The sequence below is a fragment of the Paramormyrops kingsleyae genome, chromosome 24 (genome assembly GCF_048594095.1).
Source record: "Paramormyrops kingsleyae isolate MSU_618 chromosome 24, PKINGS_0.4, whole genome shotgun sequence".
Lineage (NCBI taxonomy): Eukaryota > Metazoa > Chordata > Actinopteri > Osteoglossiformes > Mormyridae > Paramormyrops > Paramormyrops kingsleyae.
In genome coordinates, this window is record NC_132820.1 from 27,401,492 (window position 1) to 27,425,732 (window position 24,241).

Consider the following 24,241-nt stretch of genomic DNA (forward strand, 5'->3'; position numbering starts at 1 on the left):
CACGTGGCCTGACACTTTGTCGCTGGGATTCTGTTCCTAAACACCTTCACTTTGCAATAATACCACGTACAGTTGGCTGTGGAATATATAGCAGGAAAGGAATTTCACAAACTGACATTTTGCAAAGGTGGTATCCAATGACAATACCAGGCTAGAATTCACTGAGATCTTCAGAACGACCCATTCTTTCACAAATGATTGTAAACCCAACTGCATGGCTAGGTGCTTGATTTTATACACTTTTGGCAATGGGTCTGAATGAAACACCTGAAGCCTTATATCATGCTCAGGCATGATATAAGGCAACCGGGCCAAGTGTGAGTACACCCTAATACTGACCATTTGCCAGGCTGAGCTCTACCGGGGAGGGTCCTGGTGCAGCTACTGGAAGAGGTGGTGCAACTCTACTCACCTCAGCCACCTGACAGACAACCTCAGTGCCTCAATACCTACACTGGAAGAGCAGCGTGCAAGGGAACAGCAGGACATGAGATACAGACACCATCACGAAGGGCTACAGAGCCAAAGACTCCACTCACTCACAGAGACAGTCGCTTGTGATGTAACCCAGGGGTTCTTGACGAAGCATTTGTGTTAATTGTGATTATAGCATTATGTGATGTTTCCTCTGTTTACGTTAAAGTTCAGTGGTCAGTTTAACAGATAAACCACACACAGTTCCTTAATAACTATATTTTATTCTTCAAAACAAATATAAAAATAATTATGCAATAAAAAGTATTCTGTGAGCTTGCTGGAAAACAGTTTGGCTGCACATTAGTTCACATCAAAGTATATGATGCTTCTGTAATCAGTTATGGCCAACAAGCAACATCTTATGCATGATTTAGAGTGGTCAAAACAGCAAACTGGGATGTGTTGATGCTGGGTGATACTGGTAATTTAATCAGTCTCATATCCCACCAAATCCCATCAGATAAGTAGTTCAACAATGAACATAAATATACCTGAAGGCTGTGGGGCTTCTTTGGATAGTATGCTGGCTTCTGTCCTACCTGAATGAACACAAAACAGCGATTGGTTTAATAAAAAAGCATTTATTTGCTTAACAGAAACTGCAACAAACAATGGATAATCTTGATGGGGGTGTGAAGCAGGTAGGAAATGGCAGATGTGATACGCGAGTATGTGAAGTACGTGATGTGTGTGAATGTGTGGCGTACGTGTGCACATTCCCGTGGCAGAGTCCGTGTGCGTGGAAGGACGGCACTGATAAACAGAAACGCACAGTGGAATGCAGCGGGGAATTTGAATCCATGCAGGTATTCCACTATTCTGTAGAATTTATGGAATAAAGAAATATATGTAGTTACCAATGTAAAACAGACATGCATACATACAGGAAATATACATAACAATGTAAACTATAGATATGGGTATGGAGTCGGAATGTGCAGTGCAAAGTGGCTGCTGCTTATCAGTCCAGAAAACTTAACCTATACATGACAATATACATGCATATGAGGACCGTAGGGAAGAAGAAACTGTAGCATGAAGTGACTGGTGCTTATCAGTCCAGTATAAAAAGCAGGTGCAACTGCATGTAAGGTGCAGAGTGCAGTGAGCTGGGTGACCATTACCATAGTGCCTGGGGTGGGGGCACAGCTGGCAGAGGGTGGCAGTAGTTGATCCTTCTGTTGGCCTGAGGGTACAGACTGTTCCGGAGTCGGGATGTTCTGGTATTAACACTCCAGTACCATCTGCCTGGTGTCATGAGACTGACGATTTGTTGGGTGAGGGGTAGGCAGTGTAGACTACAGACAGTGTAGGCTTTGGTGAGCCTCCTTAACCAGCTGCCCCATGGTCTTTGACCAGTTTAGATCCTAAAACCAGTTGAAACAAGCAAAGCACACAGGCACAGAAACACAAAGTAAGATGACTGAACAAAGCCAAGGCGGAGAGGGAGGGAGCAAGATGCATAGGAAGCCTCACACTGCATTGCTTGATATGATGAAAGGCAGCCCTGCCCCCTGCTGGTGGGATGGTAACAGCTGTTCAGTGCTTTAATTAAGTTTTGCATCATTTTCATTCCAGTGCTGTAAATGCTAGGAAACATGGATGGGTGATATGTAGCTTAATTAATTAATGTAGGTTAATTCATGTCAAAAGAAAGAAAGCTAAATTTTACACCACTGCATATAGTTAATTAAGAAGTTTTACCTTTTGCATGACTGGATAGGCCAGCTTTACAAATACCAAACTGAAATTCACTGAGATGATTTCGGTCCAACTCGCAATATGCAAGGCTCATTTCAGCAGCATAGACACATGGTTAGAATTACGGGGGGAACTGGAGGGTACAGTACCCCCCGATCAAGACCCAGACCCCCCCCCAAAGAGACAAAAATAGCAGTTTGGGGGGGTCTTAACATTTTTGTTTTGTTGTAAAGAAAAAAAAAAGCTAACCTCACCTTGCAGGAAAATTTCTATTTAAAACAATTTCAAACACCCCTAATGTGGACCGTACCATTTTAACCACCTCAGCGCTAGAACCACCTCGGTTGCGTCATTCATTCTCATTGAGTGACCTGTTCATTGTGTTTGTCTGTCATGGTGCTGTTTGTCGTGCATTGGTAAGTGTAAATAGCCAGCAGAAGTCTAGCCTGTTGAAAATCTATTTTACAACCTTCATTTATTCGTTTAAGTGTTTCATCTACTAATGCAAGCTGACGTCTTTATAAGTTGAATTACTTACCATTGTCCTTCTGAGGCCGGTACAGTCAACGTTAGCTTATCTTTCTAGTTAAATTGACTAAGTTCTCTATTTAAACCAGGCTTATTTGGTGAGGTAAAATCGATCATGGTCATTTTCCAAGGAGATGAACTCCCTATGTTTTCATTCAGATTTTATCACGAATAAATTCTACCTTTCTGAAATTAATTCACCACTTAGCCTGTGTGGTTTGTTATTAGGCTAATATTAATGCATAAGAAGGTCTAACGTTATGCTCTGAAAAAACATTACTATAAGTGAAACCTATAGGGGCAACGTAAAAAAAATACCTAGCAAATAATAAGCCCTATTATTTGAATTTTAGTGGCATTGATTCTGCATTCCACAATTTCATATTTCTAGACACTTTTAGAGGCTTCATCTGGTAGCCCAGATACTGCTTTGTTAGATATAGATTAGATTTTATTCACAGACACACTACGAGGAAAAGGAAAGATGGAGACATCAGATACTTTTTTGGTGGTAAAAGAAGAGTAAGTAGGAAATATTAGTGTTAAGAGCTACAGAACATTACACTAAAAGTATAGGTGCAATTTTGCAAACTTAATGTGTATGAAGGAATGTGGTGGTCAGCAGAAGGCAGGAGAGGCACAGGAGCAGGGAAATGGCAGGATGGGGACAGTGTGCAGGCAGCAGGAAGATGGCAGGATGAGGACAGTGTGCAGGCAGCAGGAAGATGGCAGGATCAGGACAGTGAGCAGGCAGCAGGGAGATGGCAGGATGAGGACAGTGAGCAGGCAACAGGGAGATGGCAGGATCAGGACAGTGTGCAGGCAGCAGGAAGATGGCAGGATGAGGACAGTGAGCAGGCAGCAGGAAGATGGCAGGATGAGGACAGTGAGCAGGGAGCAGGAAGATGGCAGGATGAGGACAGTGTGCAGGCAGCAGGAAGATGGCAGGATGAGGACAGTGAGCAGGCAGCAGGAAGATGGCAGGATGAGGACAGTGAGCAGGCAGCAGGGAGATGGCAGGATGAGGACAGTGAGCAGGCAGCAGGAAGATGGCAGGATGAGGACAGTGAGCAGGCAGCAGGGAGATGGCAGGATGAGGACAGTGAGCAGGCAGCAGGAAGATGGCAGGATGAGGACAGTGAGCAGGCAGCAGGGAGATGGCAGGATAAGGACAGTGAGCAGGCAGCAGGGAGATGGCAGGATGAGGACAGTGAGCAGGCAGAAGGAAGATGGCAGGATGAGGACAGTGAGCAGGCAGCAGGGAGATGGCAGGATGAGGACAGTGAGCAGGCAGCAGGGAGATGGCAGGATGAGGACAGTGTGCAGGCAGCAGGGAGATGGCAGGATAAGGACAGTGAGCAGGACAGTGAGCAGGCAGCAGGAAGATGGCAGGATGAGGACAGTGAGCAGGCAGCAGGGAGATGGCAGGATGAGGACAGTGAGCAGGCAGCAGGGAGATGGCAGGATGAGGACAGTGAGCAGGCAGCAGGGAGATGGCAGGATAAGGACAGTGAGCAGGACAGTGAGCAGGCAGCAGGAAGATGGCAGGATGAGGACAGTGAGCAGGCAGCAGGGAGATGGCAGGATGAGGACAGTGAGCAGGGAGCAGGAAGATGGCAGGATGAGGACAGTGTGCAGGCAGCAGGAAGATGGCAGGATGAGGACAGTGAGCAGGCAGCAGGAAGATGGCAGGATGAGGACAGTGAGCAGGGAGCAGGAAGATGGCAGGATGAGGACAGTGTGCAGGCAGCAGGAAGATGGCAGGATGAGGACAGTGAGCAGGGAGCAGGAAGATGGCAGGATGAGGACAGTGTGCAGGCAGCAGGAAGATGGCAGGATGAGGACAGTGAGCAGGGAGCAGGAAGATGGCAGGATGAGGACAGTGAGCAGGCAGCAGGAAGATGGCAGGATGAGGACAGTGAGCAGGGAGCAGGAAGATGGCAGGATGAGGACAGTGAGCAGGCAGCAGGGAGATGGCAGGATGAGGACAGTGTGCAGGACAGTGTACAGGCAGCAGGAAGATGGCAGGATGAGGACAGTGTGCAGGCAGCAGGGAGATGGCAGGATGAGGACAGTGAGCAGGCAGCAGGGAGATGGCAGGATGAGGACAGTGTGCAGGACCAAGAGGTGAGTTAGAAATTAAGCTGTACTTTAAGATCTACTGTATCATCAAGACAGATATTAGCCTAATAGGTAAATATTTATTTCTGAAGGCTGTTGGAGCTGGGGGGACTGAGAGGGCAGGAATAACTCCAGACTGCTGGACCTGACCAGGCTGTTTGTAAATGTACAGTATAGGCTTATTACTTTTACTAGTATACTACTTCTAGGATAATTCCTGAGAGTTAGCAAAACCAAGTTCTTTTGGATAGGGATAAGGATAATGAGATCTTCTGCATTGATTCTCATTTTGTCGCATGTCCAGACCATGACTGTGTGTTACATACATGTCAGTAAACACCCCTAGCGCATCTTGCACTCTTAACATTGATCCTGGTGGCGACTATTCGTATTGACGCGGTAGCGGAGCGTAATGGTCATAGAAGTGTTATGAAGGCAGTACCCCCCAATTATGGAGGGGTAATTCACACTCTGCGTATAATTATTTTAATGTTGGGATTAATTTTCTTAATAATTGAACAACTTTTACAAAGTTGTGGGTTTTGGAAAAATTTCTTATGGAACTGGAAAATTATTGGAAAAATCATGGAAATATATTCTGCCAGAATTGTGGGAACCCTGATCCAGGACTCACCGGACCCGCACAGCGCGCCCTGAAGCCGCTCCTGCCACTCACCGGCCGTCAAGAGCTCCCTGCTCGTCAGTGAGGAGAATCCGCAGCGGGCGGGGGCTGCTCTGTTGGAGCGGGAGGAGACGTGCCGCAGCTGGGAGGCCCGGCTGGCTGCAGAGCGCCGCGGACTTGACAAGCAGCAGGAGCGGGACCATCGTGACCATGAGCGGCTGCTGAAACCTGCGGAGGAGCAGGAGCTGGAGCAGCTCAGCGGTGAGTTGACCAGCTGGGAGAAGTAGCGCGACCGCCAGGGGTGGCTAGCCGAGGCAGCGGAGGCGGCATTACGGGGCTAGGAGGAGGCCGCACTGCCGGAAGTCTCCAGCAGCCCCATGCGCTGTGTGTCCCCGGAGAAGGGAGCCTGGCTGTGGGAGTCGCTGGGCATGGTCACCCCTGGAAGTTGTGCTGGGAAGAAGGTCCAGCGCCGGTGTTCTGGGCAATTCAGTTTCCCCTGTCGCGCGCTGATTAGTACACGGTTTCGCTGTTGTTTTCATGCCTTTTTACGAAGCTCTTGAGGTAAGCCATATATTTTAAAACATCACATGTTTTTTATTTTTACAGATAATAAATGAAAGTATTTAATTCGCTGGATAGGGATATTTCTTGATGAAAACGGTATAGTATTGCTTATAAGACTATATTATGCGTGACGATCTACTGTATTCGTATGTAATAATGTACCTGAGTGATTTTCAGACATCTCACATACATATTTGCCTAAATATTAGGAGAAACATTATTTCCTGACATCCAGGATATTGTTAAAACAGGTATACAGCAACCCTGGGCCTCCGTACTAATAACAATACAGTATTCACATGTAATAATGTACCCGAGTGATTTTCAGACATTTCACATACCTCTTTGCTTTAATATTAGGGGAAACATTATTTCCTGATAGACAGGGGAAACCGAATTGCCCGGAACACCTGTACGTCTGAGGAGGGGGCAGTGTAGCACCGGCTGGACGCGTGTCCCAGCACGCCCCGCGTGCAGTTGTAAATAGCCCTTGCTGTATTGTTATTATTAATGTTAATGGTTACATTTCCTTATTGTTGCTCGTGTGTTTACCCGAGTCCTGTGTGTACCCGGTCCGATCCTCGTGTGAGTTAGCTTACGTAAATCTCCCACCATGTGTGCATCCTACAGTTCGGCATCTGACAACCTTGTATTTCCTATATGTAATAGATTCGGTGCTCGTTGGGTGTCTGATGTGTTCCTTTCCATGACCGATAATAAAGAGCGCGCTCTTCTCAGTAAGCGAGCTTCTGTGTGTGTTTCTGCTCCCGCGATGCCTCGGTCCACCCGAAGCCACAGAAACGTTATCTCATTTTGTCAGTGTGTAACTTGGTGGGAATCTTGCCTTAAGACAAAATAGAAGCAAAGGCCTGTATGACCTCAGCACCCATTTCTGTGCATTTGGAGTGGAAACCTCTGTATCACCCCCCGTAATAAAATTTGAATCCCCTAATCAGAATTTCTCTAGCAAACTGAGTTTTGTGTTATATGTACAATACAATAATTTTAGTGATTCTGTTTTTTTTTTTTTAAAGGCTGCATATCTGAAAGTCTGACCTGTATGTTTGGGCTAAAGTAAATGATAATAGGAGGAATAAAACTCACTGACCACTCGGCATGTAAGTCAGCAGTACACTTTATTTTTGTTTTCATGGCACTCATCAACATACAAGAGGCTGCTGTATTGGCTGACCTGTCCTCCAGGTCCAGTTTACAATTGTTTCATGGCTGGACTGGTCGGTCTAACCAGTTCGGTGTCTGACTTTGTGCCATTTGGGAAAGGTCGTCTTCTGTTGAATTGCCTCATGGGCCTTTTCTGCTGCTCGGGAGCCTTCCCCAAATCACTTTGTGATTTTGTTTTTCTCCGGTCCAGTTTAGACCTCAGCCTGGGTACCCCTGCCCAGTCGGCTTCTGATTATTCTGCGTCGAAGCTGCTGTCTGTCTATCTTTTCCACGTCTGAGCTAGCCTCGTCCAGAGGGCTGCTCTCCTGCTGTCCGTCATTTTTCTCCAGGTCTGAGCTAGCCTCCTCAAGTGGGCTGCTCTCCTGCTGTCCGTCATTTTTCTCCAGGTCTGAGCTAGTCTCCTCAAGTGGGCTGCTCTCCTGCTGTACATTATCATCTTGTTGGCCAGCAGGGCAATCACTGGCCATCTCATGGCCGCCTTCAGCCATGGTAGCCGTGTCTATATCTCTTGGCGTAGTCCTCCTCAGCTTCTTCCAGAACCTGAGAAGAGTGCCTTTCATTTTTGGGCCCTGAACATAGAATAGCTGGATTGGTCTGGACTGGGGGTCCCAATATGATATGCCTTCATGGGGCCCACAATCTCTAGCAATGCCCCTGCTGCTCGGTGTATGCATGAATGTTTTCCTGCAGACATTGTTTAGGCTAATTGGTGCTTCTACAATTTCCCATAGTGTATGAGTGTGTGTGTATATGACCTGTGATGGACTAGCGTCCTGCCCAGGATGTACCCCAGCCTTGTGCCCTGTGCTGCTTGGCACGGGCCCCAGGTGACTCTGCCCAGGACAAACAGACTGATGGTTGGGTGATTTTTCGGGTTTGGATGGCGCAGAGGCTCAGGACACATAAGTTACATCACACCTTTGGGGGCTGGGAGTCAAAGATCACTTTTGCTCTGTGTGTGAGGTTTGCATGTTCTCCTAGTGTTATATGAATTTTCTCTGGATCCTCTGTTTTACTCCCAAGATTGAAAGAGGTGTACTTGAGATTGAGGCTGCTGGGATTGCTGTAGAGGCTGCTGGGATTGCTGTACTGTTCGGGAGTGGTGTAGTCGCTGTGTGCACTTGTGTTGTGTTGTGTGCCTGTTGAAGCGGTTGATTTGATTTGAATTATCTGTAAAGTATATTTGAGTGTTTGTGTGCCAGCACGGTTATGTGGGTGGTTGTTGTTGTTGTTGTTTCATTTTTTACTCTTATTTTTACGTGTGTACTTGTCTGTCCTTGTGAGTGTTACCGACAGCTGCGGGCGCGAGTGGCGTTTCTGTCTGCGTCCTTCGCATCAAACACCCGCGGGTAATATTATCGAACATCGGTAACATTAACTCTAAAAGGACAGTTGCTCCTGAGCTTTGCTCGGTCGCCGGTCGGGGCCGGAAGGACATTTTCCATTTTTTTTCCCGCTCCAGCAGTAGCCTGCTTTGAGAGGGTTTTTTTTGTGGTTTTTTGGCCTCCCTAGAGCAACTTCGCTCTAGTTTAGCTAAACGTGGTTCAGCAGGAAGTTAGTCTCGGGTAAGTAATTGTTAATTTGGTTATTTTAAAAGTTTAATTTAAAGGTTGTTATCGCTGACGCTGCCGGATAATTTATAATAAAGTACCGATTTAACGCAAGTGTTAATTTAGTGTTTTGGTGTACTCGGCACTTTGTTTTAACTATACGTTAATTAGATTAACTAAAAGTTTAAATACTCTATATTAATATACTGGGCTGGGAGTAAAGGACGGGGACATAGTGAGTTAGGTAATTATGGGGCCAGCTCAGTGTTGTGTTTGCAAGATGTTTGCCCTTCTGGATGCTTGCGTCCAGTCGGACTTTGTCTGCAAGCAATGTAGGTTAGTTGACCCACTCATGGTCCAGGTTCGTGACCTAGAGGAGCGACTGGCTCTCATCCAACATAACAATGAGTTAAAGGAGAGAGTTAATATGCCTTCTAGGGAGACTGTGTGCACGTCACAAGCGGGGAGGGGGGAGAATGATGAACAGGTAGGTCGAGAGAGCTGGGTGAACGTAGGTCGTACACGTAGAAAAGGGCGTACACAATTCACAGAGGCGGCATCACCTGAAGTAACGGTGTCTAACCGCTTTCAGGTGCTTCCAGCTTTAGAGCCGGAAGAGACTGGGGAGGCAGGTGAGCCCTTGGGCACCAAGGAGCCGCCTAACCCCAGTAGGAGGGAGGTTGTGGTAGTAGGGGATTCAATTATAAGAGGTGTAGATAGTTATGTGTGCACCTGTGATAGAGGGTTCCGTACGGTGTCTTGCCTGCCTGGTGCCCAGGTAGGGGACCTTCCAGATCGAGTGGACAGGCTTTTGGCCCCAGCCGGGGTGGATCCAGTGGTCGTGGTGCATGTTGGCACCAATGACATAGGAAAGGGCAGGAGGGCTGTTCTGCAAGATAAATTTATAGATGTCGCGGATAAGCTTAGAAGCAGAACATCCACGGTGGTGTTCTCTGGAATACTTCCCGTGCCACGTGCAAGTCAGGCTAGCTGAGATAAGAGGATTAAATGCGTGGCTAAAATGGTGGTGTAGGAAAGAGGGGTTCAGATTTAAGGGGCACTGGAAGACCTTCTGGAACAGGTGGGACCTGTTCAAGCCGGACGGGTTGCATCTGAACCATAGGGGAACCAGTGTATTGGGGAGGCGTATATGCAGAATAGTTGAGGAATGTTTAAACTAGGGACTGGGGGGGCAGGGAGGTCAGTTAAGAATTTATGTGGGGAGAGACGGAAAGCCCAAATAAATATTAAAAGTAGACACTGTAAAAGGCCTACCATTAGTGGTCTGTACTTGAATGCTAGGAGTATTAGAAACAAAATTAATGACTTAGAGGCTTTAATTTCTTCAGACAATCACGACATTATAGGAATAACTGAAACATGGATGAGTGACAATGATGGTGATGAATATAATATGGATGGTTATACGTTGTTCCATAGAGACCGGATAGGCAAGAAGGGAGGTGGTGTTGCAGTATGCGTAAAAGAAAACTTGCAGGCAAGGGAACTCACTGATAAAAATAAAAATTCAGAAGCTGTATGGATAAAACTTGATGCTAAAGATTCAAATGGCCTAATTGTCGGGGTTTGTTATAGAGCACCTAATGTAGCTGTAGAGGAAAGCAGAATATTATATGATGATATCAGGATTATGAGTAATAAAAATGATGTGGTGGTTATGGGTGATTTTAATTTACCTGGGATACAGTGGGACACAGTCTCTGGCTCTTCTGTAAATGAACTTGAGATGGTGGAATTAGTACAGGATTGTTTTTTTACTCAGTTTGTTAATACTCCTACCAGGGGAGAAGCCCTTCTTGATCTTGTTTTCTCTAATAACCAGGATAGGATTGGAAAATTAGAGGTTTTAAACCAATTGTACGGTAGTGATCATAACATGATTAAATTCAAGGTTAATTTTAGTGTCCGAAGAGCAAAGTCGAAATTAAAAGTATACAATGTTAGGAAGGCTAACTTTAATGGTATGAGACAGAAATTAGAAACTGTAAACTTTTTTTTTTTTTTTATTGCCCACCACCACCCCCCCTCTTCGGAGGACAACTTTATTTTACATTACATTCAAGAGTAAAGATTGTGGCCGCTCCGAACTCACCAGTACCGTGGAAAAGGAGAAAAACAGGGGGGGTACAAAAACAACAAGCGTAACCATAACAGACATCAATCACCATGGGGAGAGGGGGAGAGAGAAAAGAAAAAAAAAAAGGTATACAGAAATAATAACACTAATAATGTAGGCGGGATGGGAAAAAAATGAAGTATAGGGGAATACAGAATACAAACAACCATAAGAAACATAACACTCATCAAACAACAAGAATTATAACAACATCAGTGATACTAATAATAATTAATACAAATCGGCATTATATATATGTAGCATACTGTACACACACGTAATCGTACCGTTATATATGTATATTTCAATTCCTAAATCTATAACATACCCTAAAAAGTAATAATAATAATGATATTGATCGCTCAACCAGTCTTGTATGCATGTGCAAGTGTAGGTGTGACCTGATTTGTCATTGGATGTGCTGGCATTTAATGCCGTCAGGGGAGGCGGCAGCACCCCCCCCCCCCCCCCAGGCCCAAGGCGAAGGCAGGAGAACCAGGCAACCGAGGCCACCCTACTGCCCCCCCGGCACAAGGGCCCACAGCCACGCATCCCAGAGACAACCACCCGCCCAACCCGAGAGGGAGCCCGCGAGGGACTAAGGGGGCGCCAACCCCCGCACAGGGAGGCCCGCAGAGGGAGGACGGGCGGCGAGCCCCCCAGCCCCACCCGCAACCCCCCCACCGGGGCAGGCGGGTCCAGGGCCGAAGGGCCCCACCCACCGGGACCACCCCCCCCACCCCCCGGCGGACGGCCCCCCACACACCGGGGGAGCCCCAGCCCCCCCAGCCCGTCCCCCGGGAGGACGGGCCGCCGCCCACCGCAGCGACCCGGCACGCCTCCCCCCCAACACTGCAGGATGATCCAAGGGGGGCCCATACAAAGAGCCCCCCCCCCACCCGGGGTCGGACCCGCGGCGACCGGGGAGCGGCAGACACCCCGCCCAGCCCAGACCGAACCCCCCAATCCGCCTAGCAGGGCCCAGAGTGTCCCAAGATTCCCCGGACCGCCCGCCAGGGCCCCACCACCAACTGTAAACTTGACAGAGTTAAATAGCAAAACAGTTGAAGAGGCATGGGAATTTTTTAAAAGCACATTGTTGCAAGTGCAAGAGGACTTCATACCTGTTTCCAGCAAAACTAAATCTAGGAAATGACAACCAAGGTGGTTTACTAAGGAAATTAAGAATAAAGTCAGGAGGAAACGGGCTCTGTTCCACAATTGGAAAATAACTAATGATTTCAAAATTAAGCAGGAGTATCTAAGTCTACAGGCAGAGTTAAAAAATAACATTAGGCTATCAAAGAGGGATGTAGAAAGAAAAATTGCATTGGAGGCTAAGGATGACAGTAAAGGTTTCTTCCAATATTTTAACTCCAAGAGAGCTCCTAAAAGCTGAAATCACTAATTTGCAGGATAGTAAGGGCCTTATAATTGATAACGAAATTGATATAGTAAATGAGTTTAATGATTATTTTTCACGGGTGTTCACAGTAGAGAACACAAGTAACTTACCACCAATTAATACGAATGCAGCATCGTCTATGACCAATATATGTATAACTGAGGATGATGTGATACTAAGCCTAGCTAAACTCAAAATCGCAGGGCCCTGATGGCATCTTACCTATAGTACAACATAAAATAACATAGTATAAGATTAAGATAAAAGATATTAAGATAAGGTTCTATAACATGAAATTACATAGGATAAAATAAAGTTACGGTTGTATAACAGGATAGGATGAGATTAAGTTAGGATAGTTCAAAATAAGGTCAATATAAGATTATATAACATAATATGTAATATGTATATAATATTTCTGTTAAATAAATTAATTATTTTGCCTTCAATTTTTTGTCTGTGTTTAAAACATTTAAACAAACTGACACAAAATACATTGGGTTAAAACAATAAGACAATGACTTAAACTCATGTACATGTAGAGATTTGCAGTGGACACTTGCTATTGAATTACAGGCATATTCAATTACAGGCTTCTCAAGTGTAATGCAAAGAAACAGAGAGGGGCAATTCATTAAATGCTGCAAGCACAGTGCAGGGAACATTTTTATGTTTTAAACCCAAATTGCATGACCATTTTGCTGCTAATAGAGGCCTTTAAGCTTAAAGGTGCCATAGAACACATTTGTTTTCTTCAAATTGTTCTCTGGTGAATATATTAAATATTTAGATTTGGAATAGACTGACACTTATGAAACATAGATTGTGCACAAATACATGCGTAGGACAACAAACGTGTTAAACAGATAAACGACACTGAAAACCGAAAAGGTGAAACTATGAACTGGCGTTAAGTGTCACGTTAGATGTGTGAGCTGGCAGCCCTGTTACTTTGAAGATAGATCTAAGCCTGGTGATGAAGGTTCTTAAAATGACAGAAAATAAATAAATAAAAATACATATTTTGTGTTAATTTAAAAAAATATTTTAAATACATAAAATGTCACGATCGCGGGGAATGACAAGGCAGGAAGACGAGAATACACAAGTGCACGGGTTTATTTCCAAGACACGGGGCAGACAGCGACTAAACATCAATGACAGAACTGGGGAATACCGACTCAGACACGGACTAAATACACCAGACAGGTTGAACTTAACAAGCCACAGGTGATTACAATCGGGCAATCACACGAGGTAACGAGGTGGGCGTGGCACACACGAAGATCAGACGGAGCTGGGCATGACATAAAACACCATCTCTCAAAGTATTTTCTCCCAATTTTTTCCATCCGGCAAAATGCAAATCACAAAATACTGAAAAGTAGTTAAATATACACTCACCTAAAGGATTATTAGGAACACCATACTAATATGGTGTTTGACCCCCTTTCGCCTTCAGAACTGCCTTAATTCTACGTGGCATTGATTCAACAAGGTGCTGAAAGCATTCTTTAGAAATGTTGGCCCATATTGATAGGATAGAATCTTGCAGTTGATGGAGATTTGTGGGATGCACATCCAGGGCACGAAGCTCCCGTTCCACCACATCCCAAAGATGCTCTATTGGGTTAAGATCTGGTGACTGTGGGGGCCATTTTAGTACAGTGAACTCATTGTCATGTTCAAGAAACCAATTTGAAATGATTCGAGCTTTGTGACATGACGCATTATCCTGCTGGAAGTAGCCATCAGAGGATGGGTACATGGTGGTCATAAAGGGATGGACATGGTCAGAAACAATGCTCAGGTAGGCCGTGGCATTTAAACAATGCCCAATTGGCACTAAGGGGCCTAAAGTGTGCCAAGAAAACATCCCCCACACCATTACACCACCACCACCAGCCTGCACAGTGGTAACAAGGCATGATGGATCCATGTTCTCATTCTGTTTAGGCCAAATTCTGACTCTAATGGTAAATGGACTGCATTTATATAGCACTTTTCTACTCCTACGAGTACTCAAAGCGCTTTACAATTTATGCCTCACATTCACCCATCCATACACCAGTGGCGGAGGCTGCCATGCAAGGCACCAACCTGCACACCGGGAGCAATTTGGGGTTCAGTGTCTTGCTCAAGGACACTTTGATGGGGTCAGAAGGACCCGGGGCTCAAACCTGCAACCTTCCAGTTGCCGAACGATAGCACTACCACCTGCGCCACCATCTTCCCTAAACCATTCTCTCAGACTCTACCATTTGAATGTCTCAACAGAAATCGAGACTCATCAGACCAGGCAACATTTTTCCAGTCTTCAACTGTCCAATTTTGGTGAGCTCTGGCAAATTGTAGCCTCTTTTTCCTATTTGTAGTGGAGATGAGTGGTACCCGGTGGGGTCTTCTGCTGTTGTAGCCCATCCGCCTCAAGGTTGTGCGTGTTGTGGCTTCACAAATGCTTTGCTGCATACCTCGGTTGTAACGAGTGGTTATTTCAGTCAAAGTTGCTCATCAATCAGCTTGAATCAGTCGGCCCATTCTCCTCTGACCTCTAGCATCAACAAGGTATTTTCGCCCACAGGACTGCCGCATACTGGATGTTTTTCCCTTTGCACACCATTCTTTGTAAACCCTAGAAATGGTTGTGCGTGAAAATCCCAGTAACTAAGCAGATTGTGAAATACTCAGACCACACTCAAAATTGCTTAAATCACCTTTCTTTCCCATTCTGACGTTCAGTTTGCAGTTCAGGAGATTGTCTTGACCAGGACCACACCCCTAAATGCATTGAAGCAACTGCCATGTGATTGGTTGATTAGATCATTGCATTAATGAGAAATTGAACAGGTGTTCCTAATAATCCTTTAGGTGAGTGTATATTTTGAATACATTTAATTGGATTACTACCCATCTGTTCACAAAAGTGGGTTCATTCTCTGATGGTGCTTCTATTTCAATGTCTGGGCGTGCAGACAATAGCACCGACAACATTAGGAGATCCAGACATTGCTTCAAATTGCACTGTATTGTGGCCCCTACATCCACACTCGGGAAACTTTATATACTGTCTTGACAGTCGGCTCTTACCAGCCACGACTTGTGGAATAAAGGAACTCAAAATTGGCTGAGATGTCCCTGGTCTGTCAGCACGTTCCTGTTGGTATGTTCCAGGGCCAATTCATCACACCGTTCCATCAGAATTGTTCTTGCTACACTAAAACAGCTTATAAGGTGCAAATCGTCACTGGGAAAATAATCATTGTGATCTCTAAACCCTCCCTGCCTTTGTATTTATCCACAGGGAATGTCCTCTAACAAAGGTAAGTATGACATGCTAATGCTGTGTGACATACTTACACATGAGCTTTTTATACCTATTACATGTGCGTGCACATGTGCTGCGGCTGACTTACACAAACCTCTGACTTTATACACAATACATATTTTGGTGTATATATACAGTGCCTACAAAAAAGTCTTAATCCCCTGGATGTTTTCCCTTTAACTGCTGTAAGTCATGAAATCATGGTCAGAACGTTTTGGTTCTTTTGAGAAGAATTGACAAGAAAACTCTTTAATTACTCTTTAAGGTCAAAGTGAAAAGAGACTTCTATAAAGTAATGTCAGTTAATGAATATTTTACAATGAAAAATGTGGAGAAATGGATTGGTACCCTTCCAAAAAAATAAAAATAGAAATAATACATAACTATCTTTGAAATAACTTGAAACTCAAAAAAGTTTAACGGCATGCCTTATTGTTTATTCCATATTTAACACAAATCAGACTTTGCTTTGATTTTTGATTCAGCTGAATATTTCATATAATTAAACAAGTGAAAATGGCACAGAGGTAAGAGATAGTAGCCTTAATTTAGTGTTTTGTGGCACCACCTTTTGCAGTAATCACTGCCAACAAGCGATCTCTGTACTTCACCATGAGACGTCTGCATTTGCCAACAGGTAGTTTGGCCCACTCCTCCTGAGCAAACTGCTCAAGCTGTCTCAGATTTGAAGGGTGGTGTTTCCACTGCAATTGTCAGATCTTCCCATAGATGGTAAATAGGATTAAGATCTGGGCTCATAAAGGGCCATTTAAGAATTCTCCAATGTTTTTTTTTTTCTCAGCCATCCCTGAGTGCTTTTAGCTGTATGTTTTGGGTCATTATCCTGTTGGAGGACCCATGACCTGTGACTGAGGCTGAGCTTTCTGACACTGGGCAGTATGTTTCACTCCAGGATGCCTTGGTAGTCTTGAGACTTCATTGTGCCCTGAACAGATTCAAGGTTCCCTGTGCCAGATGCAGCAAAGCAGCCCCAGAACAAAACCGAGCTCCTCCATGTTTCACAGTAGCTTTGGTGTTCTTTTCTTCTAAAGCTTCATTTTGCTTCTGTAAACAGAGCTGATGTGACTGGCCAAAAAGCTCCAATTTTGTCTCACCAGTGCGAAGGACATTCTCCCAGAAACTTTGGGGCTTGTCAATATGCATTTTGCTGAATTCCACTCTAGCTTTTTTCATGTTTTTCTGTTAATAGTTGAGTCCTCCTGGATTCTCTTCCATGGAACCCATTATTGTTTAAAAGGCGACGGATGGTGTGATCAGTAAGTGACGTACCTTGATCTTGGAGCTCAGTTTGAATGGTTTTGAATGCTTTTCATGGCTCTTTCTACCATCCACACTATCCTTCTGATCAACCTGGGTTGCATTTCCTCACAGTTTTGTGCAATGACCTCATGCTGCCATCTTAGTGCATTGCCAGTCTTAGTGCATTGCCAGTCTTGGTGCATTGTCAGTGATATTTTTTTCTTTGTTTTAACTGCACATTCTGTAGTACATTATAAATGAAAACAGCATCCCCCATTTATGTGGCGTGGATCCTGCAAATAAGAAGCTGGCGAATAAGTAGCCGACTTCAGGTACCCCGTCGTCATCGGTGCATTAATATGGATCTGAGCTTCCTAATTACGATCGTATTCAGTATTACCTCCCTGGAGAGGCTCTGGACCAACGATCCTCCTTACAAGCAAACTTCTTCCCATTTCCGCCTGTCGCAGGTATTTTAGAGGCTGGTATCTGTGACATGTTTCGCTACCCTGATAAACTGATTTCATGAGGGTTTCACAAACTGTATTAATGATCTTCTGCAGGGTGGCGGGGGTCCGGATAATATCCCATAATAACCCAGGACTGGGTATCAGTTTGGCACGTTAACGATGATTTTGTTCATATCTGGTAGGATTCTTGCCTACCACGCGTATATTGAATAAGGTGAATCACGCCTTCAGTTCTCCCTCCGTAAAAGTGTGACTTTCGCCAGTCAGGGAGCGCTGATTCTCTCAGGCCGAAGTGACAGTGATGGATCCGCTGCTCAGTAAAGCAGGAGGGGGCTGTACATAAGAACATAAGAACTATACAAACGAGAGGAGGCCATTCGGCCCATCGAGCTCGCTTGGGGAGAACTTAACTAATAGCTCAGAGTTGTTAAAATCTTATCTAGCTATAATTTAAAGGAACCCAAGGATTCAGCTTGCACTACGTTATCAGGAAGACTATTCCATACTCTGACTACACGCTGTGTAAAGAAGTGCTTCCTTAAATCAAGTTTGAAATGTTCTCCCGCTAATTTCCACCTATGGCCACGAGTTCTTGTATTTGAACTAATGCTGAAGTAACTATTCAGTTGAACAGCATCCAAACCTCTTAGAATCTTATAGACCTGGATCATGTCCCCCCTCAGTCTCCTTTGCTTGAGGCTGAACAGATTTAGCTCAAATAACCTTTCCTCGTATGACATTCCTCTAAGACCAGGAATCATTCTTGTGGCCCTACGCTGCACCTTTTCTAAGGCCGCTATGTCCTTTTTAAGATATGGTGACCAAACCTGTACACAATATTCTAGGTGAGGTCTCACCAAGGAATTGTATAATCTTAGCATTACCTCCCTTGACTTAAACTCCACACACCTGGAGATATACCCCAACATCCTATTGGCCTTTTTTATTGCTTCCCCGCACTGGCGAGAATGAGACATGGAAGCATCAACATACACACCAAGGTCTTTCTCATAATCAGCTACCTTTATTTCAGTAGGTCCCATAAAATACCTGTACTTTATATTTCTGCTCCCTACATGGAGTACCTTACATTTGTCTATGTTAAATTTCATCTGCCAGGTGTCAGCCCAGTCACTAATTAAATTAAGATCCCGCTGTAGCTGCTGAGCCGCTAGTTCAGTATCTGCTACACCACCCACCTTGGTGTTATTACTGTAGGCTCGCCGTCAGCCAGCGCCGGGCTCCGGCCGCCAAATTCATCACACTGCTCCAACACATGTCCGTCATATTTCATTAAATGTGTTTTTGCCAAATATCTGCTATTGTGTGTAAATAAAACAGTGGGCTAGCGGCTGTTTTGTCCTACAATACAGGATGAATGGTACAAAATGACCCACAATCCCATCGATCAGGCTCCAAAGTCCTGCTTTGCTCTGTGGTTAAGAGACGGCATCACATTTCAGAGCAGATTTTTTCTTTGGGATGGTTTTTCTAAAACTTCCATGATATTTTCTGCGTGGTCCTGTGTTGCGGTCTGCCCTGTGTACATACCCTGTACATTTCCTGGGTTCCCATATTAATCATGAACTTCAGATTATTATTATTTTATTTTTTTTGGGGCGGGGGCGGGGGGGGGGGGCATTTGGTACCTGTTGACAGGATTGTGCAATTCGCTAACCTGAAACAGTATCGGATTACTATGTAATACATATAAATAAAGTACAATTGCATCCAAGTAACTGATGTGTAGCTCTGTGGTGCTTAAGAGGGATGTCTGATCAACTCCGTTTTTGTTCATCACGTTGTGTGGGGAATGGAAGTGAAGGTTACCTGATAACATAAATACATCTTTATTTTACTAAAATAACCACAGCACACTAGTGGGAAATTCCTAATATTTTACCTGAATGCCATGGGTAATGGGAAAATGTTATTAAACCACTGTATCTTGCTAATGCTACATACCGTGTCTAGTGTGAAGGTAGTGTGGGTCTCTGCTGCTCTCTGCTGGTGCAATGAGGAACTGTAGTGAAATTCATTTTATACACTCAAAAAAATATTTAGGCCTAATATTTAGGATTTATGTAATTTAATTGCATATAAAATTTCCATGCATTTGGATTACATAGTTTTAAAGAAAGCAAATTAATAAACGTAATATAATGTGTATTCATCAGTTTAATATAAATAAAACAATTACGAATGAGATTTATGTAATTGTGTTAATATGTCCAATGTTTTTAAAATAGATAATAACTAAGCTTATGCATTTACAATACATACAATTTGTTTTAAATTCATATGAACCAGATTTATGTATAAATTTTTAATAAAGATTATATAAAACTCATTAATAAATTCAAAATGTTTAAAATGCATTTATAGAAATTATATTTATGCAATTCTCCCAATGGATCAAATGTAAAAAAAGACAACTGTTTCACATTTTAACCATTTATTGATACTGAAATGCATGTAAAACTACATTAAAAAAACAGAATTAGTAACACTAAGTTAAACACTGTTCAGTCTTTGATTATGTAAAACTTCTCAAAGTGTAAATGAGCAGCTGTGACAAAAACCATGACACTTTTCTCCCTTTTTCTATAACAAAAAAATAAAGCAAGCAATTGTAAACAGAACTAAGCAGCGATAAGTCAAATATTAATAAAAGATTGTTCTTAACAACCTTGTTAAACTGGAGGTACACTTAATTGGATTTACTTAATTCAATAGTGGACAGTGGTTGCACACAAATGTTTTGCTTTGGCAGCAACTTGAACAATTGAGTTAAATTAACATAACTTATTCATATTCAATAAACCTGTGTATTTTCTGTTTATACAGTGTGATTGAAACATGTTTTGTTAAAGTAATTTGAGCTCTTGGAACATTTTAATCCTTCTTGATTTTATCACTTTATTCCAACACTATTCAATAACTTTTCCTCCAATACTATTTGGTCACTTAAAAACTACATGTTATTTTCATTTTACATGTTAATATTATATTTGAGTGTCAATTACACAATTTTGCAATGGTATTTTTATTTTTCTTTCCCATCAGTATAATTTAGAGCAGCAAAACAACTCTCCCATATTCCAATGGTTTCAGTTCTAGACAACAGTTGATTTATTTTCAATTTCTAAACCCAAATGAATACAAAATGAATAATGAAGAAAATGACAAAATCCAAGTTACGTTATTTTCTGCAAAATACTTTCATTCATTGTGCGTTATTATTGTAATTCACGTGTTCCCAACATTTTGATATTTTATGTACACAGCAAATGTGCCAGTGTTAAATTAGCACTGCATGGTGTCTATATGGGTCCACACCATTCAGTGTTACCTTTAACACTTTACAGTGTGCAGTGAGTGTTCTTTTTACAGTATTAATCTTTATTAACTGTAATAGTGTTCAATTTACACCATAGGGTAAATCAATGAGTCTCCACCTCCACATATCTGCCTCATTTTAATATGGGCACAAGTCAGGAGGATCAGAAGAGCCATCCCAGATTTACCCACCATCATGAGAAAGACTCTGATCAAACAGGACCTTACAACTTTTTCTTATTTTATATGAAAGCTTTGCTGGCTCATTTCTGACTGTTGTTGGAGATTCACAAGCTGTGCTTTTGATGGCTTTTTCTTCTCCAGATGTGTGTTTTTGTAACATGTTAACATCAAGGCAGAAGAAGAACTCTTGTAGATGTATTGGGCACATCTTCTGAGTGGCATTTATTTTGTAAGAATACGGTTGTATTTGATGGCTGGTGCTGCCTTTGGATGATTAACATATGCGGAAAGGTGTCAGGACTGTTGTGATGCTCTTTCGGTGCAGTTCCTGGTACCTCCCACTCCCCTGTAGACCAATGGTGCTGGGTGTGTATTTGCATAGCATTATACGGTACTGTCTTTGACTTGAGTTTTTTTTTTTTTTATTCACCGTGATTGTGATGAATAGGGCAAGAGAACAAAAACCACAGAAATGGCTTTTGTGCATCTAGGCTAAATAGTTTAGCTTCTATGGTTTATCTGGAGAAGGCATGTTACTATGAAAAACCAGTTATTTTATTTCTCTTTTAAATCTAGGCTTTCTAGAAAGGACATATGTACCTCTACAATTGAGGTTTCTGTGGGGATGTAAATACACAAGAACTACACTACTCAGACAAACAAAGATACACAGGCAACCCAGAAGAACTAATAACAGAAATGTGCTAAAGACTAATATCAGTGCCATACCATCCTCAATCGTGGTGGGTTTCTAAAAATTAAGCTTAATGAAAATCTGAATATTAAATGAGCAAAGTGATTTGATTTGTTCTTCTATCCCTAGTTGTGGTCTAAAGGCAATTAGGCCACCACACATTATACATGCTTTAGCAGAAATACACGCCTTCAAACATTAAGATGCTCTCACCTTTTCTCAGCCCATTTATCTTTCTTACCATAACTGTAAACACCTTATTGATGCTTGAATAAATACATTTATAACAACAACTTTTTAATGTCTTCTAACTTACATTGTTGGATATAAAAAACTGAACTGAAATAAAACTTGCATCAAAAGAGAAAAGGCTATGTTGGTCAGAGTCTTTCTCATGATGGTGGGTAAATCTGGGATGGCTCTTCTGATCCTCCTGACTTGTGCGCATATTAAAATGAGGCAGATATGTGGAGGTGGAGACTCATTGATTTACCCTATGGTGTAAATTGAACACTATTACAGTTAATAAAGATTAATACTTTAAAAAGAACATTCACTGCACACTGTAAAGTGTTAAAGGTAACACTGAATGGTGTGGACCCATATAGACACCATGCAGTGCTAATTTAACACTGGCACATTTGCTGTGTACATAAAATATCAAAATGTTGGGAACACGTGAATTACAATAATAACGCACAATGAATGAAAGTATTTTGCAGAAAATAACGTAACTTGGATTTTGTCATTTTCTTCATTATTCATTTTGTATTCATTTGGGTTTAGAAATTGAAAATAAATCAACTGTTGTCTAGAACTGAAACCATTGGAATATGGGAGAGTTGTTTTGCTGCTCTAAATTATACTGATGGGAAAGAAAAATAAAAATACCATTGCAAAATTGTGTAATTGACACTCAAATATAATATTAACATGTAAAATGAAAATAACATGTAGTTTTTAAGTGACCAAATAGTATTGGAGGAAAAGTTATTGAATAGTGTTGGAATAAAGTGATAAAATCAAGAAGGATTAAAATGTTCCAAGAGCTCAAATTACTTTAACAAAACATGTTTCAATCACACTGTATAAACAGAAAATACACAGGTTTATTGAATATGAATAAGTTATGTTAATTTAACTCAATTGTTCAAGTTGCCGCCAAAGCAAAACATTTGTGTGCAACCACTGTCCACTATTGAATTAAGTAAATCCAATTAAGTGTACCTCCAGTTTAACAAGGTTGTTAAGAACAATCTTTTATTAATATTTGACTTATCGCTGCTTAGTTCTGTTTACAATTGCTTGCTTTATTTTTTTGTTATAGAAAAAGGGAGAAAAGTGTCATGGTTTTTGTCACAGCTGCTCATTTACACTTTGAGAAGTTTTACATAATCAAAGACTGAACAGTGTTTAACTTAGTGTTACTAATTCTGTTTTTTTAATGTAGTTTTACATGCATTTCAGTATCAATAAATGGTTAAAATGTGAAACAGTTGTCTTTTTTTACATTTGATCCATTGGGAGAATTGCATAAATATAATTTCTATAAATGCATTTTAAACATTTTGAATTTATTAATGAGTTTTATATAATCTTTATTAAAAATTTATACATAAATCTGGTTCATATGAATTTAAAACAAATTCTATGTATTGTAAATGCATAAGCTTAGTTATTATCTATTTTAAAAACATTGGACATATTAACACAATTACATAAATCTCATTCGTAATTGTTTTATTTATATTAAACTGATGAATACACATTATATTACGTTTATTAATTTGCTTTCTTTAAAACTATGTAATCCAAATGCATGGAAATTTTATATGCAATTAAATTACATAAATCCTAAATATTAGGCCTAAATATTTTTTTGAGTGTATAGTGTAGCTAAAGAAATGTTTAAATTTACAATAATTTACTTATCAAACACTTTTGACCAAATTCCATACTGTGGTGGGTAGCATCAGGGAAAATAACCAGCCGGAGACTCATGTGCGTTTATTACTATATTAACCTTTCTTGTCAAGGAAGAGTGTCAGAACATTAGCCTTTCCATCAGAACCAAGATATCAGGGGGTACGTCATATAATCCTTATCTAACAAAGCCTGTTAACCATCGGGGTGCATTCCTTGTTCTTTGGCCCCGTCTTGGGCCTGGCTCTGGAACAGCATGGTCTACATCCTCAGGTAACATAAGCTTATCAAATGCAATGTCATTGCTCACACCATGCAGTGTAGGTCAGAGCTTCTTTAGGGAAGAAGGCCAGTTTGGATGCATTCCATTTCCGACCATCACTTAGCAGGTAGGTGCTTGATCCCACTTTCTTAATGACAGTCAGGGGTTCTGTGAATCTGCATGAGCCCTTTTGAATGTGTTCAGGTCTCCGGACGGGCACAACGTCATTCACTCGGAACATAGGTACTTTTGCACTACGCTTTCTGTCTGTGTTGTCTTTGCTCTTTTGTTTTCGTTTCACTGTCTCTTTTTTTTTTTAATATTCCATCCACCCCCCCCCCCCCCCTGCGGAGGACTGCTTTATTTCTATTTAAATATTTATTTATTTTTATTTACTTCCTCAAGAGAAGGAGAGGGAGATGGAGGGGGAAAAAGGAGAAGGGGATAGAGAGAGAGAGGGAGAGAGAAAAAAAACAAAAAAACAAATCTGCTTCACTG

General features: G+C 42.3%; 1 long non-coding RNA gene across 1 annotated transcript in view; it reads left to right on the plus strand.

Moving 5' to 3' along the window:
• The first annotated feature begins 5,550 nt into the window (after positions 1–5,550).
• The window catches only part of LOC140582421 (uncharacterized), a 28,365-nt gene continuing 9,674 nt past the window's right edge, over positions 5,551–24,241 (plus strand). The window contains exon 1 of the long non-coding RNA XR_011985387.1: positions 5,551–5,710. This is a non-coding gene — a long non-coding RNA (uncharacterized lncRNA). The remainder of the gene's footprint in view (positions 5,711–24,241) is intronic.